At 44.8% G+C, this 9,324-nt stretch overlaps 1 protein-coding gene across 3 annotated transcripts in view; it reads left to right on the top strand.

Annotated features, from left to right (window-relative positions):
• Positions 1–758: 758 nt before the first annotated feature.
• WASF3 (WASP family member 3) overlaps positions 759–9,324 on the top strand; it is a 118,663-nt gene continuing 110,097 nt past the window's right edge. For all 3 annotated transcript variants that reach the window (XM_063102791.1, XM_063102790.1, XM_063102793.1), the window contains exon 1: positions 759–847. The gene's annotated coding sequence lies outside the window, so the exon portion shown is untranslated. The remainder of the gene's footprint in view (positions 848–9,324) is intronic.

The following is a 9,324-nucleotide window of genomic DNA, read 5'->3' as shown; positions in this document are numbered from 1 at the left end:
TATTTACGCCTCAGTCACCTGGCTGTGATCCCTTGTGACGGGGCTTAGGTTGGTAGCTTCAGGGATAGCCTATGTTGAATAGGTACTGTGGATTTTCTCACATGTGGGGTGGTGGTGGCTCCTCACACGTGAGGCTGGAGACAGACAGGGTGAATGAAAAGGGAAGAGGATCTGCAGAGAGAAAAGATGAGAAGATTTTGAAGGCAGAATGTTAACGGCTTTGAGCCGGGCATAAAACCAACCGATGACAGGGCTATAATCCTCTCAAGTTTGCCTGATCCCTCAACCCTGCAGGACGTCTGACAACATACAGGTACATAGACCTGTTTCCAGGAGCCCTCAAATCGCAGGTGAGATTAGGGTACAGGTGGAAACTCAAAGGGACTGTAGTGGGTACCTAGCAACCAGAGGTGACACAAGGGCCCCTTGGATCAACTCGGCCCCAAGTGCCCCACTCCACGCTGGGAGGGACTCCGGCCGAAGCCTCATCTGGAGCTGGGGGCGGAGGACGAAGGGTGAGAGCCACCTCCTCCGCAATCCCCCGCCCCTCGGCGCCGACGCTCCGCGCCCCCGCCCGCTCCCCATTGGTCGAGGCCCTCGCCAATCCTGGTGAAGCGGCCCTGCGAGTCGGCCCTGGTTGGTGGAGCCGGCGCTGAGCCCCCCTCCTGCTCCGGCCGGCCCCCCCGCCGGGAGGGGGCGTGGCCGCGGCCGTGGCCGGGCCGGAGGCGGCGTCGCTCGCGCCGCTGCGTGCGGTGTGGTGCGGGGCGGGGGCGCCTGGCGGCCGCGGCGCGGCGGGACCATGGATCTCGGAGCGCCGCCCCGGCGCCGGCGGCGGGACCGCGGGCCGGTGAGTGCGGGCTGCGGCCGGCCCGGCACCCCGGTCCGGGCTGCCCTTCCCTGCCCGGGTCCGGGCTGCCGGGGAGGGGCGGGCGCAGGGCCGGGTCCCCCGCGGCCAAGTGAAGTTGCTGCATCGCGCCGCGCGCGCTCCGGCCGGGCGGCGGGGCCCACTGCGGCCCGCGGCGCCGCCCCGCGCCTCGCTCCGCAGCCCGGCTGCATCCTCTGCCGGCTCCCGCGCCGGCCCGGGCTTCCCGCCGTCGCGGCCCGGCTCGGCGGCCCTTCTCTCCCGCGCCACTCCCGGCCTCCGGCCCCCGCGCTGCCCGGTGCGCGCTCCCTGGACGCGGGGCAGCCGCCAGCCTTCCCGGTCTCAGGTGTAGCCGCGGCCTCGGCTCGCTCCCCACGCCCGGCCCGCCCGGCGTCCGGGACCCTGCGCCTCGCCCGCGTCTGGCCCAGTCCCCGTTCCCGCTGCCCCGGGTTTCGACCCTCCGCTCGGCTGCGCCCGCCCGTGCCCGCGTGCGTGGCGGGTGCGGGCGCCCCCTCCACCGGGACTGAGGGGCCGCGTGGCTCCCGGCCTCGGAGGCCGGGCTCGGCTCTCCAAGTGCGGGGAAGGAGGTCGGCCGGCCCGCGAGGGGCGCGCTGCCGGGCGAGGGGAGAGGGCTGCGCGCCCCGGAGCCGCTCCGCCGGCTCGGAGCCTCCCCGGGAGACTTTCCTGCGCGGCGGGCGGGGGCCGGGACGCCTGAGCCTCGCGCCGTTTCCGCGCCGGAGCTTCAGCGAGTGCAAAATCTTTTCCTCTTCGTGGTACTTACGGGCAATGGCGATTTCTTCTTGGTTTGGCCTCTCTGTAAGGGCTAGTTCCCTGGTCGAGAGCAGAGTTCTTAGTTATTAAAAAACTATGCGATGGGTTTAGGAATGAATGGAGGCATCTTATTTTATTAGCTGCTGTTGGGTGGAATAGGAATTCTTTCTTATTCTGGGGTTTCTTTTTAAATTGGTAGTTTATTTCTAGCAATAATCTTTGAGCTTTCAGAATCGAAAAATTAAAAAGGTCAGTTTTTGCTTTGAAGCTCTTCACATTAAATGCATAATGGGCATGACATTTTAACTTTCAACATTCGGAATTCACATTTTGTAAGGGGAGAGAGAGGCTAACCGTTTGAAACATTTTGCATCTCAAAAATCAGGTTGGTCTACAACTGTTAAAATTCTTGCGACTCTGTATCGAAGTGTTATAACCGACTTATTTTTCTCTTGCCTCTACGGCAAATTCTATTGTAAGTTGGTTGTTTCTGTTGGTAGAGCTTTACCCAACTTTCCTTTTCTAGCAGTGAAACAATGCAGGGATTCTTTAAAGCTAGTTCTTTTATATACTTGAGAGGTTAAACAAAAGACAGCTGGGTTTGACCTTTCCCAAAGGCAGTTCTCATTATTTTCTCTTCCATTCCCTTCTCCCGGGGTTCTATAGCTTCAGAATAGTACTCATTTTTCTTTATTTTGAAAGATTTTCTTGATATTCACATAGGTTGTGTCTGCTCAGATGTTGAAAGCTCACTAGGTTGGAAAGATTGGTTGACTTTATATATTTGGCATCCGACCTGTGTTTGTTCTAGAACTGTCTATGTATAAACATTGTTCTTCCACTTCCAGTTGCTGATATCAAGTGGCATTATAGGATTGTTTTATCTGTTTGCTTGAAATTGATAACCTAAGTCAATGATGTGCTACACTGTTTTAAAAAATTTTGAAAATAAGGGTGAAACACACTTTGCTAAGTGGTCATGCCAACATGCCTCATAGCTATTGTCGGTGTCTTTGTAGACATACTTTACAGTTTCCATAGCAACCTGCACGTGGCAAGTAGCCTTTGGTTATGGGATGTTTCGATGAAAACAAATGCACATTATTAGTATTAAAATAATTGTCTGTACTAGTGGGCCAGTACTAGTGGTCTTTTTTAGAGTTCCAAAAACTTTCTTTGAAGAAAGATAATGTTTTCGTTTGGGAGTGGCTCTACATTGCTGTACAGACCTTAAATTGCTCAGCTTCTCTTCTCAGTCCTTTCTCTGTAGTACATTGTTTGCTTCTTTAAAATCAGAGTTTTGGGGGGAGTGTTTGGAACCAAATGCTACTTGTAGTCCATGCATTCTTCAGGGCTGGTTCTACTTGTAACTTAATTTTATGCTGATAATATGGTAATATTTTATGCTAGTGACATATTAATGTCAAAATAGAGATGTGTGGACTAAAAAAAATCTTAGTTTCATTTTCCCCTTCTTATTACAGCCCTAATCCTGTTTCTTTTTTTCAGACGTAACCATGCTTAGTACTATGGCTTGTATCCTTTCAGATTTTTTTCAATAACCTTTTATATTCAAAAACCATTTAGTGAATGCTTACTAAGTATGAGGCACTATTTTAGTCATTGGGGTTGCAGAGATAAGAGCTTTCAAGATGTTCATAGTCTACCAAGACAGACAATTACATGCAGTGTGGTAAGTGCTGTGAGTCAGTAATCAGTGAGGGTCACGTGAGCCTCATACAAATGACCTAATCCATTCATTCACTTGTTTTATTCATTCAATACACTTTAGAGTTTATAATATGTACTGGGGACATAGAGATTGACAGGATAAATATCTCTGTCGCCCTCGATGAGCTTACTGTTTAGTTTGGGTCTCAGACAGTTTTAACCATTGGTTACAATGCAGCCTCTAAGATGGACTCTGAAAGAGGCCAACTACAGGAAGGAGCTCAGAGAAGGACCACAAACCTGAGCTTAAGGACTGTTCAGAGACATGAGAAAAGCCTCCCAGAGTAGGTAACATGAGAAAGAATTGGTCAAAGTCTGGGTTGAGCAGAGAGTGTACAAAGAGAGGGTGTGGGAGATAGTGCATTGGAGCAAGTGAGAACAAAAAGCAGACTGTAGTATGGTGCTGCAGTTGGGCACAAGGGCAGAGAAGCGGCACGAAGTGAGATGGAAGAGTTACTAGGGGTCAAGCCGTGTAGGGTCTTATGATTCCTGTTATAAGGAGTTTGGACTCCTGTGTGAGCAATAGGAAACAGTTGAAGAATTCTGAGCAAAAGAGTGACATGGTCAGATTTGCCCTTTGGAAAATGCATTAGAGCAGGGAAGGCTGGAAGGAGGAGAGTTTGAGGAGGTAGAATTGCTGGGACGTGGATGTGTGTGTGTGAAGCTGGGGGGAGGCAGGTAGGAGAGGCCCAATTTTGGCTGGGCGTTTGGGTGGCAGTGCCATCCTTACAGGGCAGCAGCATCCGTTTGGGGCAAAAGATGATGGGTTACACTCGGCTGGGTTAAGTTTTAGGTGCCTGAGGGACAAAGTATTCAGTTGGCTCTATTAGGGATCTGGATATCAGGAAACGTCTGGACTGGAGATGCAAATTTGAGAGTTCTTAGCTGTTCCAAACTGTCCTCAAACTGTCAGCCAAGGTGCCGCGGTAAACTCACAGGGAGATTAAGGGATGTTTTAAATTGGTGAGGGAAACGCAGCAATACTTCACTTCTGTCCAACCCTATGGAAACTACTAGCTCAAGGGAGTTAAGTTTCTGCACTAGTCGCACTTCATTCTGCACCATGACCTCGTCTTCATAAACAGGAGTTTTTTGGTGGTTGCTATACCACGTGTAAATCAGTGTGGAACAGTAAATGAGAGAATGAGGCAGTGTCCGGTGTGGCTCAGAGTTTGAGAAATTGTGCAGTGGGAACAGGTGCACAATTAGTAAACACATGCTGTTATTTAAAAATGAAATAAAAATACCATTTTTCTCTAAATTGCAGTGTACTTTTTCCAAATGGGTATTAACGTTGTTAAGACATAAATACTTAAATCAACAATTTTGTTACTCAGTACACATTTCTTTTGGCCTGAGACACCAAGGGTGCAGTAAGAGAAAGTTTTAGAGCCTCTGCCTTTGCCTGTATTAATGGAGGCTGTTGGAGTAGGTGAGGTTATCCAAGGAGAACGTGCAGAATAAGGGAAGGAGTGGTATGGAATGCGATCTGAGAACTCTCATATTTGAAATACAGGCAGGGTGGTGGGCTCCCACACCGAGGCCCAGAAGAATGGGGTCATGGTGTTCAGGAGAACCTCAGCAAAGAAGGTGTGGTCAGCTGCCAGGGGGTGTTGCAATGCAGGGGACTACAGTGGCAACACAGTAATGGGGACAGGAGCCAGAAGGCTAGTTTGTGTAGGGTTTCATAGTGAGCAGAGTAGGAATTGGAGCCCTGGGATGTGTAGATAACAGTGCTCAAGAAGTTTGGTGGTTTTTGGGAGGGCGGCTAAAGGGGGAACCTTTTTGATTGCTGTTTTTGTTTTTTAAATAGAAGGATTTGAGCGTGTTTAAATGCTACTGAGGAATCAAGAGGGAGAGAGTATTGGAGAAAGATCCAGCTAGATCTTGGTTTAAGAGTTTCCATTGGATTTAGCCCTAGGATATAATTAGTGATCTTGGCAGGAGGAGTCTCAGGGAGCCTTATTGCTGTGGATTAAGGAGTGAAGGGAGCAAAGGAGTTTAGTGCTCGGGGGAGCTGGTTCCTTCTAAAGCTTGATTATGAGGAGGAGAGAAAGGCATTAAAGAGGGGCATCTGGTGCGGTGTGATTTTTTTTCTTTAAAGCAGTGACTTTATTTTCTTTTACAATTAAAAAAATTTTTTTTTTTCTTAAAGAACACTTTTTTTCTTCCTTTCTCAAGATGTGCTTTTTTTGGGACTGGTTGGTCATTCTCAAGGTTATCTCCTCTTGGCATGGCCTTGTCTTTTCCTTGGTGCTGGTGTCTCTGGAGGTCGTATTGTCTTTGTGACTGACTGTCCCCTCCTTTGCTCTCCCGCTCTTCTCTTGCCTGAATGTTGTCCTGTCAGTGCTTTCTCTGCTACTTACCTCAAGGCTGGTTTTGTTTGTTTTGTGTCAGAGCCTATCCTCCTGCCTTAATAGATGTCCTTAGAATAGAGTAATTTTTCCATACTAAGATTTCATTCTTACTCTTTGGAGCGAACCCTTTTCTATTTCTTCTCTTTCCCTGGACCTGTTTCTGTTCTCTTGGAAGTTAGCTCTTTCCTTTTGTTGACTCTTCTTTTTTTTTTTCTTTAAAAATTTTAAACATCCCAAACATCCCAGGGTATTTTCTCATCTTTCAGGTCTACTGTAGCTTCTAGGCCTTGGCTCTGAACTCAGCATCTCTCAAGTTTTTGAAATTTTCCCAGGGGCTTATTCTTAGGGTGCCCTGCATCCTGGAGCAGTGGGCTTGTGTTTGATCTAGAGAGATCATCTGCTGTGTTATATATGCTTGAACCTTTTCAGTGTTTTATTTTAATTTTTTATTTCTTTTAGTTTTTGTTTCTTTTTAGTTGGCCCACAAATGTTTGAATGCCTACTGTGTCTCAGGCACTATTCTAGTAGCTGGTGATGAGTGTTTAACATGACCAAGCCCCTGCCCTCAGAAAGCTTGTTTTCTAGTGAAGCAAAACAGGATAGGTTGTTTTGCTAATGAGATTACAAACTCCTTGTGGGCAGGAACCAATGCTTGGTGTGTGTGTTCTAGCTTGTCAGGTAACCTCTTGATTGTTATGGTTGTGTAAAGGCCATCTTAGGTCTTGATCTTAGTTCCCAGTGATAATGCTCAGATCCTTCTCTCACATTCTTCCCATAGCCTCTGTGATCTTTGGTGTTTGAGTATTTCTGTTTTCTAGCAACCATAGAATGTTGTATTGGATTTAAAAGTTGCACCAGCACATGCTGGAGATTTTATTACCAAGCTGCAGCAGTTCCATTTTAGCTCATCTCATAGCATCCTCTCATTGAGAGCTGTTATCCATTTTGTACACACGAACAGCTCAATGAAATTATATTGCAGTATGGAAGTACAGCGGTGATTGTCTATGAGCTAGAATCCATGCAGCCACATTTCATCAGCTAAATAGATGAAATGGTGCATTCTTTGCACATAGTAGATACTCAGCAAAAACTGAAAGTGTCATGTGTTTTGATTCATGATAATATAATAAACAGGACACTTATCACTACTGTGTAATTTACAAAATTTGGTCTGAGGCATTTTGTCCTACTACTATACACTAATTTTTTTAGCCCCTCAAAATATGTGCATGATGAAGTTGTTTTTGTTTTTCACCTGTTTCATTATGTAGTACTGTGTTAACATTTTACCTAGGCAGTTTTCAGCTCTGAATGGGCTCTGAAATTCTTTGCTGGGCCCCATTCTATCCTAAGTTTAGAGTCAATGTTTAAGGAGGGGCTCATGAATTTAAATTGCCTCCTGTTGGTACATGCAAGAAAGTGTGGTCCGTATTAAGGGGTGACATTAACCAGAAAGGTAGTAAAGAGAGAGAGAGGGAACAATTTATGTTCATGTTTGTATCATTCTGAGAGAGATTGTTGCACAGCATAGAATGAAGAGGAAGAGACTGACTTTCCCTCTCTTCAAAAGTAAGGTCATAATTTTGAGGGAAGCTTGTAATATTCCAATATACAGTACATGTCCATTTTTAATATAAATAGAAAAACACATTTTATTTTATAATCAACACTGTAGAATTTAAAATATATCTTCGTTTTTGATTTACCATGGTTATTTATCTCCATTTTTGTACACCTTTTAGAGTTAATTATCTTGGTTTTTGATCAAAAAACCAGAAATGTACAGAAACTCAAATCCCCTGTCACCTTCATATTTTAATTACACACTGCAAACAGCATTGTTTCCCAAGGCTTCACTAAAATGTGAATTGTTGTTGAAATATCCCAAGTAGGAAGATTATTAAAATGTTACTCCTTTTCAAAAGTTGTTATTGCAATTTGGAATGGTTACAAGGTTTATCAATGATAATAAAGTTCATACCTGAGCTATAATGGACATTTTCATAGCTTCTCTATTGTTTGTCCATTGTGTTTCATCGTTTTAATTAAAAACTTCTTCTATTTCTGACATGTTAAGTTCCCTCCATACTATCTCAGAAAATTATGGAAACTACAAAGCTTCAGGATATCATTTGAAAGAATTGTATAGGGATTAGGCACTGAAGAGTGTAGAACAGCTACATTACTTTAAGCTACATTTATGGTTACTTTTTCTTGCCAGACAGGAGTTTAAAAATTGGTGGTTTTATTTCTTAGGCTGTTATTTGGTTTCTAATAATTGTCAAATTTCATTTGAGACAAAATAGATTGCCCTGCATTTTAATATTTACTCAGCATTCTCTCTCTTTTTGGACACTGATATAACTTAGATCAAATTGTGTATTAATGAAAGTTACAAATAGAGTTTTGTTTAAGTGGAATATGTACGTTATCCAGATTTTTGTTGTCTGAGATACTTATGATTTTATTGAACATAAACAGTGGAGTTTGTTTCTCTTGTCCTCCATTGCATAAAGATCTGAATTAGCTGGTAGGAAATACTCAGAATAATAAAGCTAAATATAAATAATGAGAAGCAAAAGTATATGAGGACCAGGAATGAAAGTGACAAAACCTACGCTTTCAATAAGGTTCAAGTCTGAGTGTTTTAGATGTGTGAGTGAGCTGCTTCAATAAGTGAAGATTTCAGTGACTCAGCACGAGAACATCTGTTTCTCACCCATGTGGAGTCTCTGCCCCAGGCTGACTAGGAACATGGCTGAGCATCCTGGTGGCCACAGTGAAAGGGAATCATCCTGAGCTTTATGCTGTACTTCCCACCACCCATAAAAAACATACCAGTTGCTGTTTCTTAATGAGTTTCCTGATTTCACATTTGGGGTGTTGTATCGGTTACACTGAAAAGTGTTACAGGTGATATGCTCAGTGGCATTCTTATAGCACATAGAACAGTGGCTTTTGTAAGACTGATTATTCTAATGAAGTCAAAATGAAGTCAAAATGCAGCTTATTAGAAACAGTTCTGTGGAGGGTCGAACTAACATGGCTTACATGCTTTTGAGTGATAAGAATGGACACACTGCGTATCCTTCCAACAGCCAGCTGTTCAGGGATATAATTTTTCTCAAATGGATTTTTTGGTGAAAGATGTATAGGAAGATGGTTTGAAGTTATTTCTGATGAGCTTGAAGTGCCAATATTTCATGTTGTCAATTAGAGGTAGCTTTAGGGATCAAGAGAGAGGTGGCTGATTAATTCAGAGTCAGTATACTGCTTGCCAATCTTGTTCTAGAGCAGCCTATGGGCCAAATCTGGCTTTTTGCCAGATTTTATAAAGAAAATTGTATTGGAATGCAGACATGCCAATTTGTTTCTGTATTGTCTGTGTTTGCTTTAGTGCTGTAAGGCAGAGCTAAGTAGAGGTAGGTAGTGGCAGCAGAGAGTGTCTAACCTGGAAAATATGAATGTTCACTATCTTGCCTTTTACAGCAAAAATTCCTGACTCCTCTTTTGAAGAACACATTTTCTGCCTCTTCTTATGGGCCTCACATTCTAGTGGAGGAGAAAGGTGATTAACAAAGAACATGTCAATATATGTAG

Source organism: Cynocephalus volans, chromosome 7 (assembly GCF_027409185.1).
Source record: "Cynocephalus volans isolate mCynVol1 chromosome 7, mCynVol1.pri, whole genome shotgun sequence".
Lineage (NCBI taxonomy): Eukaryota > Metazoa > Chordata > Mammalia > Dermoptera > Cynocephalidae > Cynocephalus > Cynocephalus volans.
The sequence above is the reverse complement of the archived record's forward strand: the minus strand, read 5'-3'. Positions and strand labels throughout refer to the sequence as shown.